The 24,709-nt window shown below is 55.7% G+C and overlaps 1 protein-coding gene across 2 annotated transcripts in view; it reads left to right on the top strand.

Annotated features, from left to right (window-relative positions):
- The first annotated feature begins 885 nt into the window (after window positions 1-885).
- Window positions 886-24,709, top strand: part of SLC4A2 (solute carrier family 4 member 2) — a 154,557-nt gene continuing 130,733 nt past the window's right edge. Inside the window, exon 1 of one of the 2 annotated variants that reach the window (XM_082257960.1) lies at window positions 886-980. The gene's annotated coding sequence lies outside the window, so the exon portion shown is untranslated. Of the gene's footprint in view, window positions 981-12,102; window positions 12,120-24,709 lie in introns of those variants that run through there. The other variant, XM_082257961.1, reaches the window with a different exon arrangement.

Below are 24,709 nucleotides of genomic sequence, written 5' to 3'. Positions count from 1 at the left end.
GCTGGGTGTCAGTGATCAGTGGAGGAGGTACTGGCTGGGTGTCAGTGATCAGTGGAGGAGGTACTGGCTGGGTGTCAGTGATCAGTGGAGGAGGTACTGGCTGGGTGTCAGTGATCAGTGGAGGAGGTACTGGCAGGGTGTCAGTGATCAGTGGAGGAGGTACTGGCTGGGTGTCAGTGATCAGTGAAGGAGGTACTGGCAGGGTGTCAGTGATCAGTGGAGGAGGTACTGGCTGGGTGTCAGTGATCAGTGGAGGAGGTACTGGCAGGGTGTCAGTGATCAGTGGAGGAGGTACTGGCAGGGTGTCAGTGATCAGTGGAGGAGGTACTGGCTGGGTGTCAGTGATCAGTGGAGGAGGTACTGGCAGGGTGTCAGTAATCAGTGGAGGAGGTACTGGCAGGGTGTCAGTGATCAGTGGAGGAGGTACTGGCAGGGTGTCAGTGATCAGTGGAGGAGGTACTGGCTGGGTGTCAGTGATCAGTGAAGGAGGTACTGGCAGGGTGTCAGTGATCAGTGGAGGAGGTACTGGCAGGGTGTCAGTGATCAGTGGAGGAGGTACTGGCAGGGTGTCAGTGATCAGTGGAGGAGGTACTGGCTGGGTGTCAGTGATCAGTGAAGGAGGTACTGGCAGGGTGTCAGTGATCAGTGGAGGAGGTACTGGCTGGGTGTCAGTGATCAGTGAAGGAGGTACTGGCAGGGTGTCAGTGATCAGTGGAGGAGGTACTGGCTGGGTGTCAGTGATCAGTGGAGGAGGTACTGGCTGGGTGTCAGTGATCAGTGGAGGAGGTACTGGCTGGGTGTCAGTGATCAGTGGAGGAGGTACTGGCAGGGTGTCAGTGATCAGTGGAGGAGGTACTGGCTGGGTGTCAGTGATCAGTGGAGGAGGTACTGGCTGGGTGTCAGTGATCAGTGGAGGAGGTACTGGCAGGGTGTCAGTGATTACTGAGGGATCAGTCAGTGAGGAGGTTGGTCGGAATGAGGTGAGTGTCAAAGAGAATTTGTTCCTGCTTTAGGAATGTGACATTATGTGTTCAGGAGTATGTCAGTGTATTATAGTGTCAGTGTATTACAGTGTCAGTGTATTATAGTGTCAGTGTATTACAGTGTCAGTGTATTACATAGTTAGTGAGGTTAAAAAAAGACATCAGTCCATCCAGTTCAACCTATGATGTGTGTGTGTTTGCTACATTGTATACCCCTGTATGTTGTACATTGTATACCCCCTGTATGTTGTACATTATATACCCCCCTGTATGTCGTACATTGTATACCCCCTGTATGTTGTACATTATATACCCCCTGTATGTTGTACATTGTATACCCCCTGTATGTTGTACATTGTATACCCCCGTATGTTGTACATTGTATACCCCCTGTATGTTGTACATTGTATACCCCCTGTATGTTGTACATTGTATACCCCCTGTATGTTGTACATTATATACCCCCCTGTATGTCGTACATTGTATACCCCCTGTATGTTGTACATTATATACCCCCCTGTATGTTGTACATTGTATACTCCTGTATGTTGTACATTGTATACCCCTGTATGTTGTACATTATATACCCCCCTGTATGTTGTACATTGTATACCCCTGTATGTTGTACATTGTATACCCCTGTATGTTGTACATTGTATACCCCCTGTATGTTGTACATTGTATACCCCCCTGTATGTTGTACATTGTATACCCCTGTATGTTGTACATTGTATACCCCCCTGTATGTTGTACATTGTATACCCCTGTATGTTGTACATTGTATACCCCCTGTATGTTGTACATTGTATACCCCTGTATGTTGTATATTGTATACCCCTGTATGTTGTACATTGTATACCCCCTGTATGTTGTACATTGTATACCCCCTGTATGTTGTACATTGTATACCCCCTGTATGTTGTACATTGTATACCCCCTGTATGTTGTACATTATATACCCCTGTATGTTGTACATTGCATACCCCTGCATGTTGTACATTGTATATCCCCTGTATGTTGTACATTGTATACCCCCTGTATGTTGTACATTGTATACCCCCGTATGTTGTACATTGTATACCCCCCTGTATGTTGTACATTGTATACCCCTGTATGTTGTACATTGTATACCCCCTGTATGTTGTACATTGTATACCCCTGTATGTTGTACATTGTATACCCCCTGTATGTTGTACATTGTATACCCCCTGTATGTTGTACATTGTATACCCCTGTATGTTATACATTGTATACCCCCTGTATGTTATACATTGTATACCCCCTGTATGTTGTACATTGTATACCCCTGTATGTTGTACATTGTATATCCCTGTATACCCCTGTATGTTGTACATTGTATACCCCTGTATGTTGTACATTGTATACCCCCTGTATGTTGTACATTGTATACCCCCGTATGTTGTACATTGTATACCCGCCTGTATGTTGTACATTGTATACCCCCTGTATGTTGTACATTGTATACCCCCGTATGTTGTACATTGTATACCCGCCTGTATGTTGTACATTGTATACCCCCTGTATGTCGTACATTGTATACCCCCCTGTATGTCGTACATTGTATACCCCCTGTATGTTGTACATTGTATACCCCTGTATGTTGTACATTGTATACCCCTGTATGTTGTACATTGTATACCCCGAGTATGTTGTACATTGTATACCCCCTGTATGTTGTACATTGTATACCCCTGTATGTTGTACATTGTATACCCCTGTATGTTGTACATTGTATACCCCCTGTATGTTGTACATTGTATATCCCTGTATACCCCTGTATGTTGTACATTGTATACCTCTGTATGTTGTACATTGTATATCCCCTGTATGTTGTACATTGTATACCCCCTGTATGTTGTACATTGTATATCCCTGTATACCCCTGTATGTTGTACATTGTATATCCCTGTATACCCCTGTATGTTGTACATTGTATACCCCTGTATACCCCTGTATGTTGTACATTGTATATCCCTGTATACCCCTGTATGTTGTACATTGTATACCCCTGTATACCCCTGTATGTTGTACATTGTATACCCCCTGTATGTTGTACATTGTATACCCCCTGTATGTTGTACATTGTATACCCCTGTATGTTGTACATTGTATACTCCTGTATGTTGTACATTGTATACCCCTGTATATTGTACATTGTATACCCCCTGTATGTTGTACATTGTATACCCCTGTATGTTGTACATTGTATACCCCTGTATGTTGTACATTGTATACCCCCTGTATGTTGTACATTGTATACCCCTGTATGTTGTACATTGTATACTCCTGTATGTTGTACATTGTATACCCCCTGTATGTTGTACATTGTATACCCCCTGTATATTGTACATTGTATACCCCTGTATGTTGTACATTGTATACTCCTGTATGTTGTACATTGTATACCCCTGTATGTTGTACATTGTATACCCCTGTATGTTGTACATTGTATACCCCTGTATGTTGTACATTGTATACCCCTGTATGTTGTGGTCTTTAAGGTGTCCATCCAATAGTTTTTTGAAACTATCAATGCTCCCCGCTGATACGACTGCTTGTGGAAGAGAATTCCACATCCTTACCGCTCTGACAGTGAAGAACCCCTTACGCACTTTAAGGTTAAACCGCCTTTCCTCAAGTTTTAGTGAGTGGCCACGTGTCTTATTGTATTTCCTTACTCTGAATAGTTTGTTCCTTATGCTAGGGTCACCAGTACAGTATTTGTACATTGATATCATATCCCCCCTCAATCGTCTCTTCTCCAGAGAGAATAGGTTCAGTGCTTGTAGTCTTTCCTCATAGCTGATGTCCTCCATTCCCCTAATTATTTTTGTTGCCCTTCTCTGGACTTTCTCCAGTTCCAGCACATCCTTCCTGAGGACCGGTGCCCAGAACTGGACAGCATACTCCAGATGTGGCCGGACCAGAGTCTTGTAGAGTGGGAGAATAATCTCTTTATTTCTGGAGTGAATCCCCTTTTTTATACATCCCAGTATTCTGTTGGCTTTGCTTGCAGCGGCTTGGCATTGCATTCACCCCTCCACCTCTAAATCCATCCCCCAATCCATTCACCCCTCCGTCTCTACATCCATCCCCCAATCCATTCACCCCTCCGTCTCTACATCCATCCCCCAATCCATTCACCCCTCCACCTCTGCATCCATCCCCCAATCCATTCACCCCTCCGTCTCTATATCCATCCCTCAATCCATTTACCCCTCCACCTCTAAATCCATCCCTTAATCCATTCACCCCTCCATCTCTACATCCATCCCCCAATCCATTCACCCCTCCGTCTCTACATCCATCCCCCAATCCATTCACCCCTCCATCTCTGCATCCATCCCCCAATCCATTCACCTCTCCATCTCTACATCCATCCCTCAATCCATTCACCCCTCCATCTCTACATCCATCCCCCAATCCATTCACCCCTCCGTCTCTACATCCATCCCCCAATCCATTCACCCCTCCACCTCTGCATCCATCCCCCAATCCATTCACCCCTCCGTCTCTACATCCATCCCCCAATCCATTCACCCCTCCGTCTCTACATCCATCCCCCAATCCATTCACCCCTCCACCTCTGCATCCATCCCCCAATCCATTCACCCCTCCGTCTCTACATCCATCCCCCAATCCATTCACCCCTCCGTCTCTACATCCATCCCCCAATCCATTCACCCCTCCACCTCTAAATCCATCCCCCAATCCATTCACCCCTCCGTCTCTACATCCATCCCTCAATCCATTCACCCCTCCACCTCTACATCCATCCCTCAATCCATTCACCCCTCCATCTCTACATCCATCCCCCAATCCATTCACCCCTCCGTCTCTACATCCATCCCTCAATCCATTCACCCCTCCGTCTCTACATCCATCCCCCAATCCATTCACCCCTCCATCTCTACATCCATCCCCCAATCCATTCACCCCTCCACCTCTACATCCATCCCTCAATCCATTCACCCCTCCATCTCTACATCCATCCCCCAATCCATTCACCCCTCCGTCTCTACATCCATCCCTCAATCCATTCACCCCTCCGTCTCTACATCCATCCCCCAATCCATTCACCCCTCCACCTCTAAATCCATCCCCCAATCCATTCACCCCTCCGTCTCTACATCCATCCCTCAATCCATTCACCCCTCCACCTCTACATCCATCCCTCAATCCATTCACCCCTCCATCTCTACATCCATCCCCCAATCCATTCACCCCTCCGTCTCTATATCCATCCCCCAATCCATTCACCCCTCCGTCTCTACATCCATCCCCCAATCCATTCACCCCTCCGTCTCTACATCCATCCGCCAATCCATTCACCCCTCCATCTCTACATCCATCCCCCAATCCATTCACCTCTCCATCTCTACATCCATCCCTCAATCCATTCACCTCTCCATCTCTACATCCATCCCTCAATCCATTCACCCCTCCACCTCTACATCCATCCCCCAATCCATTCACCCCTCCACCTCTACATCCATCCCCCAATCCATTCACCCCTCAGTCTCTACATCCATCCCCCAATCCATTCACCTCTACATCCATCCCCCAATCCATTCACCCCTCCGTCTCTATATCCATCCCCCAATCCATTCACCCCTCCACCTCTGCATCCATCCCCCAATCCATTCACCCCTCCGTCTCTACATCCATCCCCCAATCCATTCACCCCTCCACCTCTAAATCCATCCCCCAATCCATTCACCCCTCCGTCTCTACATCCATCCCTCAATCCATTCACCCCTCCTCCTCTACATCCATCCCTCAATCCATTCACCCCTCCGTCTCTATATCCATCCCCCAATCCATTCACCCCTCCATCTCTACATCCATCCCCCAATCCATTCACCCCTCCGTCTCTACATCCATCCGCCAATCCATTCACCCCTCCATCTCTACATCCATCCCCCAATCCATACACCTCTCCATCTCTACATCCATCCCTCAATCCATTCACCTCTCCATCTCTACATCCATCCCCCAATCCATTCACCCCTCCATCTCTACATCCATCCCCCAATCCATTCACCCCTCCGTCTCTATATCCATCCCCCAATCCATTCACCCCTCCGTCTCTACATCCATCCCCCAATCCATTCACCCCTCCGTCTCTACATCCATCCGCCAATCCATTCACCCCTCCATCTCTACATCCATCCCCCAATCCATTCACCTCTCCATCTCTACATCCATCCCTCAATCCATTCACCTCTCCATCTCTACATCCATCCCCCAATCCATTCACCCCTCCACCTCTACATCCATCCCCCAATCCATTCACCCCTCAGTCTCTACATCCATCCCCCAATCCATTCACCTCTACATCCATCCCCCAATCCATTCACCCCTCCGTCTCTATATCCATCCCCCAATCCATTCACCCCTCCACCTCTGCATCCATCCCCCGATCCATTCATCCCTCCGTCTCTACATCCATCCCCCAATCCATTCACCCCTCCACCTCTACATCCATCCCCCAATCCATTCACCCCTCCGTCTCTATATCCATCCCCCAATCCATTCACCCCTCCACCTCTGCATCCATCCCCCAATCCATTCACCCCTCCGTCTCTACATCCATCCCCCAATCCATTCACCCCTCCATCTCTACATCCATTGGTAGTAGTAGACGTTCTGTTGGTGGTGGCAGTGGCTCTGTTGGTGGTGGCAGTCACTCTGTTGGTAGTAGTAGTGGCTCTGTTGGTGGTGGTAGTTGCTCTGTTGGTAGTAGTCACTCTGTTGGTGGTAGTAGTCACTCTGTTGGTGGTAGTAGTCGCTCTGTTGGTAGTAGTAGTAGTAGTAGTCGCTCTGTTGGTGGTAGTCGCTCTGTTGGTAGTATTTGTCGCTCTGTTGGTGGTAGTAGTCGCTCTGCTGGTGGTGGTAGTTGCTCTGTTGGTGGTAGTAGTCACTCTGTTGGTAGTAGTAGTCGTTCTGTTGGTGGTAGTAGTTGCTCTGTTGGTGGTGATAGTCGCTCTGTTGGTGGTGGTAGTCGCTCTGTTGGTGGTAGTAGTCGCTCTGTTGGTAGTAGTAGTCGTTCTGTTGGTGGTGGTAGTCGCTCTGTTGGTGGTAGTAGTCGCTCTGTTGGTGGTAGTAGTCGCTCTGTTGGTGGTGGTAGTCGCTCTGTTGGTGGTGGTAGTCGCTCTGTTGGTGGTAGTAGTCGCTCTGTTGGTGGTGGTAGTCGCTCTGTTGGTGGTAGTAGTCGCTCTGTTGGTGGTAGTAGTAGTCGCTCTGTTGGTGGTAGTAGTCGCTCTGTTGGTGGTAGTAGTCGCTCTGTTGTTGGTAATAGTCGCTCTGTTGGTGGTAGTAGTAGTCGCTCTGTTGGTGGTGATAGTCGCTCGGTTGGTGGTAGTAGTCGCTCTGTTGGTGGTGGTAGTCGCTCTGTTGGTGGTGGTAGTCGCTCTGTTGGTAGTGGTAGTCGCTCTGTTGGTAGTGGTAGTCGCTCTATTGGTGGTAGTAGTCGCTCTGTTGGTGGTGGTAGTAGTCGCTCTGTTGGTGGTGGTAGTCGCTCTGTTGGTGGTGATAGTCGCTCTGTTGGTGGTAGTAGTCGCTCTGTTGGTGGTGATAGTCGCTCTGTTGGTGGTGGTAGTCGCTCTGTTGGTAGTAGTAGTCGCTCTGTTGGTGGTGATAGTCGCTCTGTTGGTAGTGGTAGTCGCTCTGTTGGTAGTAGTAGTCGCTCTGTTGGTGGTGATAGTCGCTCTGTTGGTGGTGGTAGTAGTCGCTCTGTTGGTGGTAGTAGTCGCTCTGTTGGTGGTAGTAGTCGCTCTGTTGGTGGCAGTAGTCGCTCTGTTGGTGGTAGTAGTCGCTCTGTTGGTGGTGGTAGTAGTCGCTCTGTTGGTGGTGGTAGTCGCTCTGTTGGTGGTGGTAGTCGCTCTGTTGGTAGTGGTAGTCGCTCTGTTGGTAGTGGTAGTCGCTCTATTGGTGGTAGTAGTCGCTCTGTTGGTGGTGGTAGTAGTCGCTCTGTTGGTGGTGGTAGTCGCTCTGTTGGTGGTGATAGTCGCTCTGTTGGTGGTAGTAGTCGCTCTGTTGGTGGTGGTAGTCGCTCTGTTGGTGGTGGTAGTCGCTCTGTTGGTGGTGATAGTCGCTCTGTTGGTGGTGGTAGTCGCTCTGTTGGTGGTGATATTCGCTCTTTTGGTGGTGTTCTGTTGGTGGTAGTAGTCGCTGTGTTGGTAGTAGTAGTGGCTCTGTTGGTGGTAGTAGTCGCTCTGTGGGTGGTAGTAGTCGCTCTGTTGGTGGTGGTAGTCGCTCTGTTGGTGGTAGTAGTCGCTCTGTTGGTGGTGGTAGTCGCTCTGTTGGTGGTGGTAGTCCCTCTGCTGGTGGTGGTAGTCGCTCTGTGGGTGGTGGTAGTCGCTCTGTTGGTGGTGGTAGTCGCTCTGCTGGTGGTGGTAGTCGCTCTGTGGGTGGTGGTAGTCGCTCTGTTGGTGGTAGTAGTCGCTCTTTTGGTGGTGTTCTGTTGGTGGTAGTAGTCGCTGTGTTGGTAGTAGTAGTGGCTCTGTTGGTGGTAGTAGTTGCTCTGTTGGTGGTAGTAGTCGCTCTGTTGGTGGTAGTAGTCGTTCTGTTGGTGGTGGTAGTCGCTCTGTTGGTGGTAGTAGTGGCTCTGTTGGTGGTAGTAGTCGTTCTGTTGGTGGTGGTAGTGGCTCTGTTGGTGGTAGTAGTGGCTCTGTTGGTGGTGGTAGTGGCTCTGTTGGTGGTGGTAGTCGCTCTGTTGGGGGTCGCTCTGTTGGTGGTGGTAGTCGCTCTGTTGGTGGTAGTAGTCGCTCTGTTGGTAGTAGTAGTCGTTCTGTTGGTGGTGGTAGTCGCTCTGTTGGTGGTGGTAGTCGCTCTGTTGGTGGTAGTAGTCGCTCTGTTGGTGGTGGTAGTCGCTCTGTTGGTGGTAGTAGTAGTCGCTCTGTTGGTGGTAGTAGTCGCTCTGTTGGTGGTGGTGGTCGCTCTGTTGGTGGTAGTAGTGGCTCTGTTGGTGGTGGTAGTGGCTCTGTTGGTGGTGGTAGTCGCTCTGTTGTTGGTAGTAGTAGTCGCTCTGTTGGTGGTAGTAGTGGCTCTGTTGGTGGTGGTAGTGGCTCTGTTGGTGGTGGTAGTGGCTCTGTTGGTGGTGGTAGTCGCTCTGTTGTTGGTAGTAGTCGCTCTGTTGGTGGTAGTAGTAGTCGCTCTGTTGGTGGTAGTAGTAGTCGCTCTGTTGGTGGTAGTAGTCGCTCTGTTGGTGGTAGTAGTCGCTCTGTTGGTGGTGGTGGTCGCTCTTTTGGTGGTAGTAGTGGCTCTGTTGGTGGTGGTAGTCGCTCTGTTGTTGGTAGTAGTAGTCGCTCTGTTGGTGGTAGTAGTGGCTCTGTTGGTGGTGGTAGTGGCTCTGTTGGTGGTGGTAGTCGCTCTGTTGTTGGTAGTAGTAGTGGCTCTGTTGGTGGTGGTAGTGGCTCTGTTGGTGGTAGTAGTAGTCGCTCTGTTGGTGGTAGTAGTCGCTCTGTTGGTGGTGGTGGTCGCTCTGTTGGTGGTAGTAGTAGTCGCTCTGTTGGTGGTAGTAGTCGCTCTGTTGGTGGTGGTGGTCGCTCTGTTGGTGGTAGTAGTCGCTCTGTTGGTGGTGGTGGTCGCTCTGTTGGTGGTGGTAGTCGTTCTGTTGGTGGTAGTAGTGGCTCTGTTGGTGGTAGTAGTCGCTCTGTTGGTGGTAGTAGTCGCTCTGTTGGTGGTAGTAGTCGTTCTGTTGGTGGTGGTAGTCGCTCTGTTGGTGGTAGTAGTGGCTCTGTTGGTGGTGGTAGTGGCTCTGTTGGTGGTGGTAGTCGCTCTGTTGGGGGTCGCTCTGTTGGTGGTGGTAGTCGCTCTGTTGGTGGTAGTAGTCGCTCTGTTGGTAGTAGTAGTCGTTCTGTTGGTGGTAGTAGTTGCTCTGTTGGTGGTGATAGTCGCTCTGTTGGTGGTGGTAGTCGCTCTGTTGGTGGTGGTAGTCGCTCTGTTGGTGGTGGTAGTCGCTCTGTTGGTGGTGGTAGTCGCTCTGTTGGGGGTCGCTCTGTTGGTGGTGGTAGTCGCTCCTTTGGGGGTCGCTCTGTTGGTGGTGGTAGTCGCTCTGTTGGTGGTAGTAGTCGCTCTGTTGGTAGTAGTAGTCGTTCTGTTGGTGGTAGTAGTTGCTCTGTTGGTGGTGATAGTCGCTCTGTTGGTGGTGGTAGTCGCTCTGTTGGTGGTAGTAGTCGCTCTGTTGGTGGTGGTAGTCGCTCTGTTGGTGGTAGTAGTAGTCGCTCTGTTGGTGGTAGTAGTCGCTCTGTTGGTGGTGGTGGTCGCTCTGTTGGTGGTAGTAGTGGCTCTGTTGGTGGTGGTAGTGGCTCTGTTAGTGGTGGTAGTCGCTCTGTTGTTGGTAGTAGTAGTCGCTCTGTTGGTGGTAGTAGTGGCTCTGTTGGTGGTGGTAGTGGCTCTGTTGGTGGTGGTAGTCGCTCTGTTGTTGGTAGTAGTCGCTCTGTTGGTGGTAGTAGTAGTCGCTCTGTTGGTGGTAGTAGTCGCTCTGTTGGTGGTAGTAGTCGCTCTGTTGTTGGTGATAGTCGCTCTGTTGGTGGTAGTAGTAGTCGCTCTGTTGGTGGTAGTAGTCGCTCTGTTGGTGGTGGTGGTCGCTCTGTTGGTGGTGGTGGTCGCTCTGTTGGTGGTAGTAGTGGCTCTGTTGGTGGTGGTAGTCGCTCTGTTGTTGGTAGTAGTAGTCGCTCTGTTGGTGGTAGTAGTGGCTCTGTTGGTGGTGGTAGTGGCTCTGTTGGTGGTGGTAGTCGCTCTGTTGTTGGTAGTAGTAGTGGCTCTGTTGGTGGTGGTAGTGGCTCTGTTGGTGGTAGTAGTAGTCGCTCTGTTGGTGGTAGTAGTCGCTCTGTTGGTGGTGGTGGTCGCTCTGTTGGTGGTAGTAGTAGTCGCTCTGTTGGTGGTAGTAGTCGCTCTGTTGGTGGTGGTGGTCGCTCTGTTGGTGGTAGTAGTGGCTCTGTTGGTGGTAGTAGTCGTTCTGTTGGTGGTGGTAGTCGCTCTGTTGGTGGTAGTAGTCGCTCTGTTGGTGGTAGTAGTCGTTCTGTTGGTGGTGGTAGTCGCTCTGTTGGTGGTGGTAGTCGCTCTGTTGGGGGTCGCTCTGTTGGTGGTGGTAGTCGCTCTGTTGGTGGTAGTAGTCGCTCTGTTGGTAGTAGTAGTCGTTCTGTTGGTGGTAGTAGTTGCTCTGTTGGTGGTGGTAGTCGCTCTGTTGGTGGTGGTAGTCGCTCTGTTGGTGGTGGTAGTCGCTCTGTTGGTGGTGGTAGTCGCTCTGTTGGGGGTCGCTCTGTTGGTGGTGGTAGTCGCTCTGTTGGTGGTAGTAGTCGCTCTGTTGGTAGTAGTAGTCGTTCTGTTGGTGGTAGTAGTCGTTCTGTTGGTGGTGATAGTCGCTCTGTTGGTGGTGGTAGTCGCTCTGTTGGTAGTAGTAGTCGTTCTGTTGGTGGTGGTAGTCGCTCTGTTGGTGGTAGTAGTCGCTCTGTTGGTGGTGGTAGTCGCTCTGTTGGGGGTCGCTCTGTTGGTGGTGGTAGTCGCTCTGTTGGTGGTAGTAGTCGCTCTGTTGGTAGTAGTAGTCGTTCTGTTGGTGGTAGTAGTCGCTCTGTTGGTGGTGGTAGTCGCTCTGTTGGTGGTGGTAGTCGCTCTGTTGGGGGTCGCTCTGTTGGTGGTGGTAGTCGCTCTGTTGGTGGTAGTAGTCGCTCTGTTGGTAGTAGTAGTCGTTCTGTTGGTGGTGATAGTCGCTCTGTTGGTGGTAGTAGTAGTCGCTCTGTTGGTAGTAGTAGTCGCTCTGTTGGTAGTAGTAGTCGTTCTGTTGGTGGTAGTAGTCGCTCTGTTGGTGGTAGTAGTAGTCGCTCTTTTGGTGGTAGTAGTCGCTCTGTTGGTGGTAGTGGTCGCTCTGTTGGTGGTAGTAGTCGTTCTGTTGGTGGTAGTAGTCGCTCTGTTGGTGGTAGTAGTCCTGTGTTTGCGGTGCTTTATCCAGACACTGAAGGATTCTGGGTAATCGGTGATGGGGGGAGGGGGGGCTCAGCAGAACGTTTCCCAGAATTCATAGCTGGCGTAGCGGGGGATGGGGACGGTCATGTGACTCTCTGTCATTCTCTGTCACCTGACCTCCCCGTCTGATGACCAAAACACCCCGAGGTGAGCTCCCCATTAACCTCTTCACTGCCGGGGTCCTCCATTCATTACCCCTCCCCCGGGGTCCTCCAATCATTAACCCCTCCTCCCCCGGGGTCCTCCAATCATTAACCCCTCCTCTGCCGGGGTCCTCCAATCATTAACCCCTCCTCTGCCGGGGTCCTCCAATCATTAACCCCTCCTCTGCCAGGGTCCTCCATTCATTAACCCCTCCTCCCCCGGGGTCCTCCAATCATTAACCCCTCCTCCCCCGGGGTCCTCCATTCATTAACCCCTTCTCTGCCGGGGTCCTCCAATCATTAACCCCTCCTCCCCCAGGGTCCTCCATTCATTAACCCCTCCTCCCCCGGGGTCCTCCAATCATTAACCCCTCCTCCCCCGGGGTCATCCAACCATTAACCCCTCCTCTGCCGGGGTCCTCCAACCATTAACCCCTCCTCTGCCGGGGTCCTCCAGTCATTAACCCCTTCTCTGCCGGGTCCTCCAATCATTAACCCCTCCCCTGCCGGGGTCCTCCAATCATTAACCCCTCCTCTGCTGGGGTCCTCCAACCATTATCCCCTCCTCTGCCATGGTCCTCCAATCATTAACCCCTCCTCCCCCGGGGTCCTCCAATCATTAACCCCTCCTCCCCCGGGGTCCTCCAATCATTAACCCCTCCTCTGCCGGGGTCTTCCAATCATTAACCCCTCCTCTGCCGGGGTCCTCCAATCATTAACCCCTCCTCTGCCGGGGTCCTCCATTCATTACCCCTCCCCCGGGGTCCTCCATTCATTAACCCCTCCTCCCCCGGGGTCCTCCAATCATTAACCCCTCCCCCGGGGTCCTCCAATCATTAACCCCTCCTCTGCCGGGGTCTTCCAATCATTAACCCCTCCTCTGCCGGGGTCCTCCAATCATTAACCCCTCCTCCCCCGGGGTCCTCCAATCATTAACCCCTCCTCTGCCGGGGTCCTCCATTCATTAACCACTCCTCTGCCGGGGTCCTCCAACCATTAACCCCTCCTCTGCTGGGGTCCTCCATTCATTAACCCCTCCTCTGCCGGGTCCTCCAATCATTAACCCCTCCTCTGCCAGGGTCCTCCAATCATTAACCCCTCCTCCCCCGGGGTCCTCCATTCAGTAACCCCTCCTCTGCTGGGGTCCTCCATTCATTAACCCCTCCTCTGCCGGGGTCCTCCAACCATTAACCCCTCCTCTGCTGGGGTCCTCCAATCATTAACCCCTCCTCCCCCGGGGTCCTCCATTCATTAACCCCTCCTCTGCTGGGGTCCTCCATTCATTAACCCCTCCTCTGCTGGGGTCCTCCATTCATTAACCCCTCCTCTGCTGGGGTCCTCCATTCATTAACCCCTCCTCTGCCGGGGTCCTCCATTCATTAACCCCTCCTCCCCCGGGGTCCTCCAATCATTAACCCCTCCTCTGCCGGGTCCTCCAATCATTAACCCCTCCTCTGCCATGGTCCTCCAATCATTAACCCCTCCTCCCCCGGGGTCCTCCAATCATTAACCCCTCCTCCCCCGGGGTCCTCCAATCATTAACCCCTCCTCCCCCGGGGTCCTCCAATCATTAACCCCTCCTCCCCCGGGGTCCTCCAACCATTAACCCCTCCTCTGCCGGGGTCCTCCAACCATTAACCCCTCCTCTGCCGGGGTCCTCCAGTCATTAACCCCTTCTCTGCCGGGTCCTCCAATCATTAACCCCTCCCCTGCCGGGGTCCTCCAATCATTAACCCCTCCTCTGCTGGGGTCCTCCAACCATTAACCCCTCCTCTGCCATGGTCCTCCAATCATTAACCCCTCCTCCCCCGGGGTCCTCCAATCATTAACCCCTCCTCCCCCGGGGTCCTCCAATCATTAACCCCTCCTCTGCCGGGGTCCTCCAATCATTAACCCCTCCTCTGCCGGGGTCCTCCATTCATTAACCCCTTCTCTGCCGGGGTCCTCCATTCATTAACCCCTCCTCCCCCAATCATTAAACCCTCCTCTGCCGGGGTCCTCCAATCATTAACCCCTCCTCTGCCGGGGTCCTCCAATCATTAACCCCTCCTCCCCCGGGGTCCTCCAATCATTAACCCCTCCTCCCCCGGGGTCCTCCAATCATTAACCCCTCCTCCCCCGGGGTCCTCCAATCATTAACCCCTCCTCTGCCGGGGTCCTCCAATCATTAACCCCTCCTCTGCCGTGTCCTCCAATCATTAACCCCTCCTCTGCCGGGTCCTCCAATCATTAACCCCTCCTCTGCCGGGTCCTCCAATAATTAACCCCTCCTCTGCCGGGGTCCTCCAACCATTAACCCCTCCTCTGCCGGGGTCCTCCAGTCATTAACCCCTTCTCTGCCGGGTCCTCCAATCATTAACCCCTCCCCTGCCGGGGTCCTCCAATCATTAACCCCTCCTCTGCTGGGGTCCTCCAACCATTAACCCCTCCTCTGCCATGGTCCTCCAATCATTAACCCCTCCTCCCCCGGGGTCCTCCAATCATTAACCCCTCCTCCCCCGGGGTCCTCCAATCATTAACCCCTCCTCTGCCGGGGTCCTCCAATCATTAACCCCTCCTCTGCCGGGGTCCTCCATTCATTAACCCCTTCTCTGCCGGGGTCCTCCATTCATTAACCCCTCCTCCCCCAATCATTAAACCCTCCTCTGCCGGGGTCCTCCAATCATTAACCCCTCCTCTGCCGGGGTCCTCCAATCATTAACCCCTCCTCTGCCGGGTCCTCCAATAATTAACCCCTCCTCTGCCGGGGTCCTCCATTCATTAACCCCTCCTCTGCCGGGTTCCTTCATTCATTAACCCCTCCTGTGTCATGGGCCTCCATTTATTACCCCCTTGTCTGCCAGGGTCCTATAATTGTTAACCCCTCCTCTGCTTGGATCCTCCATTCATTAACCCCTCTTCTGCTGGGGTCCTCCATTCAATAACCCGTCTTCTGTTGTAGTGTGGATATTCAACAGTTATAATATTCTTTAAAACAAATTGTTGACCTCTGAATCTGAAGGCACTGCAGTGTAATCCCTCCTCCTCCCCCTGCTCCCCCTCCCAGCAGTGACCCAGGTCCTATTACCCACCCTCTCCTGGCAGTGACTCAGCTCCCCCTGCTCCCCCCACCAGCAGTGACCCAGGTCATCTTTCCCACCCTCTCCTGGCAGTGACTCAAGCTACCCTGCTCCCCCTTCCAACAGTGACCCGGATCATCCCCCCTCTCCTGGCTCTCCTGCTTAAAGCATCAAGCTCTGTTTATTTATGGGACAACAGCAGGGAGTGATGACTATACAACATCAGCCAATCAGTTCCTAATATACAGTCACATGACACAAGTTACTCCCATAGAATCAGCCAATGACACACTTGTGTACATTGAAGTATACAATAGAAGGGGGAGTACACGATGGTGAATGAGCAGAACAGAGTGCACAGCTTCCCGCCTAACACTACACAATGACACCGGCGTGTAGAACCGTGAGCGCTGCTCTGATCACTCCTGCATGTATTCCCCCCACTACTACTGGTGTGACTCCATCCAGCAAAGCTCAGAGGACAATTCCTGATAGGATTATACTACTCTTCCCATAGACGTGAGGCTATCTGCAGGGAAAGAGCCATGAGGTTTCCACTATGGTGATCAGGCACAGTAGAAAGACATGAGCGTGTATTCCTTCATAGAGGGAGATAGAGATCAAATACTGACTCCGCCCATAATACACATTGATCTATACCGGCAATCAGACCCACACATGGAGTGTTCACCGGCGGAGATGTCTGTGTGGAGCGAACGTGTCTACACATCTAAGGGCCCTTTCACAGCGGGGGATCATTCCGCCCATCCCCCGCTGAGTAAGAGGATGACAGCTGTCAGTTCCCAATGCATCTCTATGGGGAAATCAGATGGGAACGTCTGTCCATTCTCATCCAATCCGTCTGGATTTGACGGATCGGATGTTTCCGCTCACATCCGATGCTCCATAGAGATGAATGGGGGGACCATTCAGATCCACCAAAAAAACTGACAGGCGGATCTGAACGGTCCCCCTGTGTGAAAGGGACCTAAGGGAAGGATTCTTTCCTCAATGCCGGTTCCCCCGCACTCCCTACTGAGAGCAAACCGACAACAGGAGCCAGAATGACAATCTAAATAAAACCCATCCTGAAAAATGTCCTCACTAATAACATTTCCACAACACCCGGCTCCTCATTCCACCTCCCCTGGCAGTGACTCATCCTGCTCCCCCTCCGAGCAGTGACTCATCCTGCTCCCCCTCCGAGCAGTGACTCATCCTGCTCCCCCTCCGAGCAGTGACTCGGCTCAACCTCCCCCCCCCTCTCCTGGCAGTGACTAAGCCTATCCTGCTCCTTCTTCCAACAGTTACCCGGCTCATTTCCCTCCTCTCCTGGCAGTGACTCAGCTCATCATGCTCCCCCTCTGAGCAGTGACCTGACTCCTTATTCCCCCTCCCCCGGCAGTGACTCAGCTCCCCCTGCTCCCCCTCCGAGCAGTGACCCGGCTCCTTATTCCCCCTCCCCCTCTCCTGGCAGTGACTCAGCTCAACCTGCTCCCCCTCTGAGCAGTGACCCGGCTCAAACCCCCCCCCCACCCTCTCCAGGCAGTGACTCAGCTCCCCCTATGAGCAGTGACCCCTCTCCTCATTCCCCCTCCCCTGGCAGTGACTCAGCTCAACCTGCTCCCCCTCTGAGCAGTGACCCGGCTCAAACACCCCCCCCCCCACCCTCTCCAGGCAGTGACTCAGCTCCCCCTCTGAGCAGTGACCCGGCTCCTCATTTCCGCCCTCTGCTGGCAGTGACTCAGCTTCCCCTGCTCCCCCTCCGGGCAGTGACCCGACACATTCACCCCCCCCCCCCCCTTCTCCTGCCAGTGACTCAGCTCAGTGAGCAGTGACCCGGCTCCTCAACCCCCCCACCCTCCCCTGGCAGTGACTCAACTCCCACTGCTCCCCCTCTGAGCAGTGACCCGGCTCCTAACCCCCCCCCCCCCCGGCAGTGACTCAGCTCCCCCTCCGAGCAGTGACCCGGCTCCTTATTCCCCCTCTCTCCTGGCAGTGACTCAGCTCCCCCTGCTCCCCCTCTGAGCAGTGACCCGGCTCCTCACCCCCCCCCCCTCCTGGCAATGACTCAGCTCCCTCTCTGAGCAGTGACCCGGCTCCTCATCCCCCCCCCCCCCCCCCCGCCCCCCCCCCGGCAGTGACTTAGCTCCCCCTGCTCCCCCTCTGAGCAGTGACCCGGCTCCTCATCCCCCCCCCCCCGGCAGTGACTCAGCTCACCCTGCTCCCCCTCTGAGCAGTGATTAAACTCATCCTTTATAACGTGAAGAAAATTCTTGTGCAATCAATAATAAAACAAATTATTGTTTCTGTGCCGCTTCCACCACACACTTCTACTCATATATCTGTGCTACAGTATAGGAATGACTGAAATAGATCTGCTCCTACTCCCAGCAGTGACTACACTTCCCCCTGCTCCTCCTCACAGCAGTGACTACCCTCCCCCCTGCTCCTCCTCACAGCAGTGACTACACTTCCCCCTGCTCCTCCTCCCAGCAGTGACTACACTTCCCCCTGCTCCTACTCCCAGCAGTGACTACCCTCCCCCCTGCTCCTCCTCACAGCAGTGACTACCCTCCCCCCTGCTCCTCCTCACAGCAGTGACTTCCTTCTCTCTTCTCCTCCTATTAGTGACCAAGCTTACCTTACTTTCTCCCCTGATACAATACTACCTTAACTGACCCTCTCCCAGAAGTGAGTCAGCTCCCCCTCCCAACAGTAACTCTGCTCCCCCTCCCAACAGTAACTCTGCTCCCCCTCCCAGCAGTAACTCAGCCCCCCCTCCCAACAGTAACTCTGCTCCCCCTCCCAGCAGTGACTCAGCTCCCCCTCCCAACAGTAACTCTGCTCCCCCTCCCAGCAGTGACTCTACTCCCCCTCCCAACAGTAACTCAGCTCCTCCTCCCAACAGTAACTCTGCTCCCCCTCCCAGCAGTAACTCAGCTCCCCCTCCCAGCAGTAACTCTGCTCCCCCTCCCAACAGAAACTCTTCTCCCCCTCCCAACAGTAACTCTGCTCCCCCTCCCAACAGTAACTCTGCTCCCCCTCCCAGCAGTAACTCTGCTCCCCCTTCCAGCAGTAACTCAGCTCCCCCTCCCAGCAGTAACTCTGCTCCCCCTCCCAACAGAAACTCTTCTCCCCCTCCCAACAGTAACTCTGCTCCCCCTCCCAACAGTAACTCTGCTCCCCCTCCCAGCAGTAACTCTGCTCCCCCTTCCAGCAGTAACTCAGCTCCCCCTCCCAGCAGTAACTCTGCTCTCCCTCCCACCAGTGAATCAGCTCCCCTTCCAAGCAGTGATTTACCTCCCCCTTCTTTCTTCCCCTCTCAGCAGTGACTCTGCTCCCCCTCCCAGCAGTGACTCTGCTCCCCTTCCCAGCAGTAGCTCAGTTCCCCCTCCCAGCAGTGACTCCCTTCTCCTCCTGTTTGTGACTAAGCTTACCTTGCATCCTCCCCTAATACAATAGTACCTGAGCCCCCTTCCCACAGTGACTCAGCTCCCCCTCCAGCAGTGAGTCAGCTCTCTCTGCTCCCCCCTATAGCAGTGACCCAGCTCCCCCTCCCAGCAGTAACTCTACTCCCCCTCCCAGAAGTGACTCAGCTTACCCTGCTTCACCTCCCAGCAATGACTCAGCCCCCCTGCTCCCCCTCCCAGCAGTGATTAAGCTCCCCCTGCTCCCTCTCCCAGTGGTGACTAAACTCTCCCTGCTCCCTCTGGTAGCAGTGACTCAGCTCCCCCTCCCAGCAGTGACTGAGCACCCCTGTTCCATCTCTCAGAAGTGACTCGGCTCCAACTGCTCCCCCCTCCCAGCAGTGACTCAGCTCCCCTGCTCCCCCTCTCAGCAGTGACCCACCTTCCCCTGCTCCCCCTCCCAGCAGTGACTTGGCTCCAACTGCTCCCACTGCCAGCAGTGACTCAGCTTACCCTCCAAATGGTGAATAGCCCCCCCCCCCAGTAGTAACTCTGCTCCCCCTCCCAGCAGTGAGTAAGTACACCTTGCTTTGCCTCCCAGCAATGACTCCCCCTCCCCCTGCTCCCCCTCCCAGCAATGACTCAGCTCCCCTGCTCCCCCTCCCAGCAGTAACCCACCTTCCCCTGCTCCCCCTCCCATCAGTGACTTGGCTCCAACTGCTCCCCCTCCCCTGCTCCCTCTCCAGCAATGACTCAGCTCCCCTACTCCCTATCCCAGCAATGACTCAGCTCCCCTGCTCCCCCTCCCAGCAATGACTCAGCTCCCTGCTCCCCCTCTCAGCAGTAACCCACCTTCCCCTGCTCCCCCTCCCAGCAGTGACTTGGCTCCAACTGCTCCCAATGCCAGCAGTGACTCAGCTCCCCCTCCCAGCAATGACTCAGCTCCCCTCCCAGCAATGACTCAGCTCCCCTGCTCCCCCTCCAGCAATGACTCAGCTCCCCTGCTCCCCCTCCCAGCAATGACTCTGCTCCCCCTCCCAGCAATGACTCTGCTCCCCCTCCCAGCAATGACTCAGCTCCCCCTCCCAGCAATGACTCAGCTCCCCCTCCCAGCAATGACTCAGCTCCCCTGCTCCCCCTCCCAGCAATGACTCTGCTCCCCCCTCCCAGCAATGACTCTGCTCCCCCTCCCAGCAATGACTCAGCTCCCCTGCTCCCCCTCCCAGCAATGACTCAGCTCCCCCTCCCAGCAATGACTCTGCTCCCCTGCTCCCCCTCCCAGCAGAGACTTGGCTCCAACTGCTCCCACTGCAGCAGTGACTTAGCTTACCCTCCAAATGGTGAATAGCCCCCCCCCCCCAGTAGTAACTCTGCTCCCCCTCCCAGCAGTGAGTAAGTACACCTTGCTTTGCCTCCCAGCAATGACTCCCCCTCCCCCTGCTCCCTATCCCAGCAATGACTCAGCTCCCCTGCTCCCCCTCCCAGCAATGACTCAGCTCCCCTGCTCCCCCTCTCAGCAGTAACCCACCTTCCCCTGCTCCCCTTCCCAGCAGTGACTTGGCTCCAACTGCTCCCCCTCCCCCTGCTCCCTCTCCCAGCAATGACTCAGCTCCCCTGCACCACCTCCCAGCAATGACTCAGCTCCCCTGCTCCCCCTCCCAGCAGTGACTTGGCTCCAACTGCTCCCACTGCCAGCAGTGACTCAGCTTACCCTCCAAATGGTGAATAGCCCCCCCCCCAGTAGTAACTCTGCTCCCCCTCCCAGCAGTGAGTAAGTACACCTTACTTTGCCTCCCAGCAATGACTCCCCCTCCCCCTGCTCCCTATCCCAGCAATGACTCAGCTCCCCTGCTCCCCCTCCCAGCAATGACTCAGCTCCCCCTCCCAGCAGTGACTCAGCTCTACCTGCCCCCCCTCCCAGCAGTGACTCAGCTCCCTCTCCCAGCAGTGACTCAGCTCACCCTGGTCCACCTCCCAGCACCAACCCAACTCTCCCTGCTCCCCCCCCCCCCAACAGTGACTCAGATCACCCTGCTTCCTCTCCCAGCACCAAGCCAACTCCCCTGCCCCCTCCCAGCAGTTACACATCTATCCCTGTTCCCCCTCTCAGCAGTGACTCAGCTCCCTCTCCCAGCAGTGACTCAGCTCTCCCACTCAGAAGTAACTCAAATCCAACTGTTTAACTGTTTCCCCTCCCAATAGTGACCCAATTCTCCCTGCTCCCCCTCCCAATAGTGACTCAGCTCACCCTGTTTCCTCTCCCAGCAGTGACTTAACTCCCCCTGCTACCCATCCAAGCAGTGACTCAGCTCCCCCTCACAACAGTAAGTCTGCTCCCTCTCCTAGCAGTTACACAGCATCCTCCTGTTCCCCCTCCCAACAGGGATGCTGCTTCCCCTGCACCCCTCCCAGCAGTGACTAAGCTCACTCTGCTGCCCCTCCCAGCAGTTGCACATCTCCCCCCTGTTCCCCCTCCCAGCAGTGACTTAACTCCCCCTGCTCCCCCTCCCAGCGGTGACTAAGCTCCCTCTGCTCCGCCTCCCAACAGTGACTAAGTTCACCCTGCTGCCCCTCCCAGCACTGAGCCAACTCCCCCTGCTTCCCCTCCCTGCCCCCCCCCCCCCCCAACAGTGACTGAGCACCCCTGCTCTACCTGCTCCCCCTCCCAGCAGTGACTCTACTCTCCCTGCTCCCCCTCCCAGCAACAACTCAGTTCCCCCTCCCAGCAGTGACTCAGCTCCCTCTGCTTTCCTTCCAGTAATGGCTCAGCTCCCCTGTTCCCCCTCCCAACAGTGATTCAGCTTCCCCTCCCAGCAGTGACTCAGCTCCCCCTTCTTACAGTAACTCGGCTCCCCCTCCCAGCAGTGACACATCTCCCTCTATTCTCCCTCCAAACAGTTTTTCAGCTCCCCCTCCCAGCAGTGACTAAGCTCACCCTGCTTCCTCTCCCAGCAACGAGCCATCTCCACCTGCCCCCTTGCAGCAGTAATTACCCCCCCCCCCCCATCTCCCCCCTCCTTACAGTAACCCAGTTTCCCCTGTTCCCCCTCCCAGCAGTGCCTCAGCTCCCCCTCTCAACAGTGACTCAGCTCCCCCTCCTAGCAGTGACTCAGCTCCCCCTCTCAGCATTAATTCAGCTCCCCCTCCCAAAAGTGATTAAGCTCCGCCTCTCAACAGTAAGTCTGCTCCCCCTCCCAGCTCTGACCCAACTCCCCCTGCTCCCCCTCTCAACAGGAGAGGAGAATTCAGGAGAGGAGAGCGCAGGAGAGGAGAGCGCAGGAGGGGAGAGTGCAAGAGGGGAGAGCGCAGGAGGGGAGAGCGCAGGAGAGGAGAATTCAGGAGGGGAGAGCGCAGGAGAGGAGAGCGCAGGGGGGAGAGCGCAGGAGAGGAGAGCGCAGGGGGGAGAGCGCAGGAGAGGAGAGCGCAAGAGGGGAGAGCGCAGGAGGGGAGAGCGCAGGAGGGGAGAGTGCAGGAGAGGAGAGCGCAGGAGGGGAGAGCGAAGGAGAGGAGAGTGCAGGAGGGGAGAGTGCAGGAGAGGAGAATTCAGGAGGGGAGAGCGCAGGGGGGAGAGCGCAGGAGAGGAGAGCGCAAGAGGGGAGAGCGCAGGAGGGGAGAGCGCAGGAGGGGAGAGCGCAGGAGGGGAGAGTGCAGGAGGGGAGAGTGCAGGAGAGGAGAGCGCAGGAGAGGGGAGCGCAGGAGAGGAGAATTCAGGAGGGGAGAGAGCGCAGGAGAGGAGAGCGCAGGAGAGGAGAGCGCAAGAGAGGAGAGCGCAGGAGGGGAGAGCGCAGGAGGGGAGAGCGCAGGAGAGGAGAGTGCAGGAGGGGAGAGTGCAGGAGAGGAGAGCGCAGGAGAGGGGAGCGCAGGAGAGGAGAATTCAGGAGGGGAGAGAGCGCAGGAGAGGAGAGCGCAGGAGAGGAGAGCGCAAGAGAGGAGAGCGCAGGAGGGGAGAGCGCAGGAGGGGAGAGCGCAGGAGGGGAGAGCGCAGGAGAGGAGAGCGCAGGAGGGGAGAGCGCAGGAGGGGAGAGCGCAGGAGGGGAGAGTGCAGGAGGGGAGAGTGCAGGAGAGGAGAGCGCAGGAGAGGGGAGCGCAGGAGAGGAGAATTCAGGAGGGGAGAGAGCGCAGGAGAGGAGAGCGCAGGAGAGGAGAGCGCAAGAGAGGAGAGCGCAGGAGGGGAGAGCGCAGGAGGGGAGAGCGCAGGAGAGGAGAGCGCAAGAGAGGAGAGCGCAGGAGGGGAGAGCGCAGGAGGGGAGAGCGCAGGAGAGGAGAGCGCAAGAGAGGAGAGCGCAGGAGGGGAGAGCGCAGGAGGGGAGAGCGCAGGAGAGGAGAGCGCAGGAGGGGAGAGCGCAGGAGAGGAGAGCGCAGGAGAGGAGAGCGCAGGAGGGGAGAGCGCAGGAGAGGAGAATTCAGGAGGGGAGAGCGCAGGAGGGGAGAGCGCAGGAGGGGAGAGTGCAGGAGGGGAGAGCGCAGGAGGGGAGAGCGCAGGAGAGGAGAGCGCAGGAGGGGAGAGCGCAGGAGGGGAGAGCGCAGGAGAGGAGAGCGCAGGAGGGGAGAGCGCAGGAGGGGAGAGCGCAGGAGAGGAGAGTGCAGGAGAGGAGAGCACAGGAGGGGAGAGCGCAGGAGGGGAGAGCGCAGGAGAGGAGAGCACAGGAGAGGAGAGCGCAGGACGGGAGAGTGCAGGAGGGGAGAGCGCAGGAGAGGAGAGCGCAGGAGAGGAGAGTGCAGGAGAGGAGAGCACAGGAGGGGAGAGCGCAGGAGAGGGGAGCGCAGGAGAGGGGAGCGCAGGAGAGGAGAGCGCAGGAGGGGAGAGCGCAGGAGGGGAGAGCGCAGGAGGGGAAATCGCAGGAGGGGAGAGTGCAGGAGGGGAGAGCGCAGGAGAGGAGAGTGCAGGAGAGGAGAGCACAGGAGGGGAGAGCGCAGGAGGGGAGAGCGCAGGAGGGGAGAGCGCAGGAGGGGAGAGCGCAGGAGAGGAGAATTCAGGAGGGGAGAGAGCGCAGGAGAGGAGAGCGCAGGAGGGGAGAGCGCAGGAGAGGAGAGCGCAAGAGAGGAGAGCGCAGGAGGGGAGAGCGCAGGAGGGGAGAGCGCAGGAGGGGAGAGCGCAGGAGGGGAGAGCACAGGAGGGGAGAGCGCAAGAGGGGAGAGCGCAGGAGAGGAGAGCGCAGGAGGGGAGAGCGCAGGAGAGGAGAGTGCAGGAGAGGAGAGCACAGGAGGGGAGAGCGCAGGAGAGGAGAATTCAGGAGGGGAGAGCGCAGGAGGGGAGAGCGCAGGAGGGGAGAGTGCAGGAGGGGAGAGCGCAGGAGAGGAGAGCGCAGGGGAGGAGAGCGCAGGAGGGGAGAGCGCAGGAGGGGAGAGCGCAGGAGAGGAGAGCGCAGGAGGGGAGAGCGCAGGAGGGGAGAGCGCAGGAGAGGAGAGTGCAGGAGAGGAGAGCACAGGAGGGGAGAGCGCAGGAGGGGAGAGCGCAGGAGAGGAGAGCGCAGGAGGGGAGAGCGCAGGAGGGGAGAGCGCAGGAGAGGAGAGCGCAGGGGAGGAGAGCGCAGGAGGGGAGAGCGCAGGAGGGGAGAGCGCAGGAGAGGAGAGCGCAGGAGGGGAGAGCGCAGGAGGGGAGAGCGCAGGAGAGGAGAGTGCAGGAGAGGAGAGCACAGGAGGGGAGAGCGCAGGAGGGGAGAGCGCAGGAGAGGAGAGCACAGGACGGGAGAGTGCAGGAGGGGAGAGCGCAGGAGAGGAGAGTGCAGGAGAGGAGAGCACAGGAGGGGAGAGCGCAGGAGAGGGGAGCGCAGGAGAGGGGAGCGCAGGAGAGGAGAGCGCAGGAGAGGAGAGCACAGGAGGGGAGAGCGCAGGAGGGGAGAGCGCAGGAGGGGAGAGCGCAGGAGGGGAGAACGCAGGAGAGGAGAGCGCAGGACGGGAGAGTGCAGGAGAGGAGAGCGCAGGAGAGGGGAGCGCAGGAGAGGAGAGCGCAGGAGGGGAGAGCGCAGGAGGGGAGAGCGCAGGAGGGGAGAGTGCAGGAGAGGAGAGCGCAGGAGAGGAGAGTGCAGGAGAGGAGAGCGCAGGACGGGAGAGTGCAGGAGAGGAGAGCGCAGGAGAAGAGAGCGCAGGAGGGGAGAGCGCAGGAGAGGAGAGCGTGCAGGAGA

This window comes from Pelophylax lessonae, assembly GCF_965119305.1.
Source record: "Pelophylax lessonae genome assembly, chromosome: 5".
Lineage (NCBI taxonomy): Eukaryota > Metazoa > Chordata > Amphibia > Anura > Ranidae > Pelophylax > Pelophylax lessonae.
The sequence above is the reverse complement of the archived record's forward strand: the minus strand, read 5'-3'. Positions and strand labels throughout refer to the sequence as shown.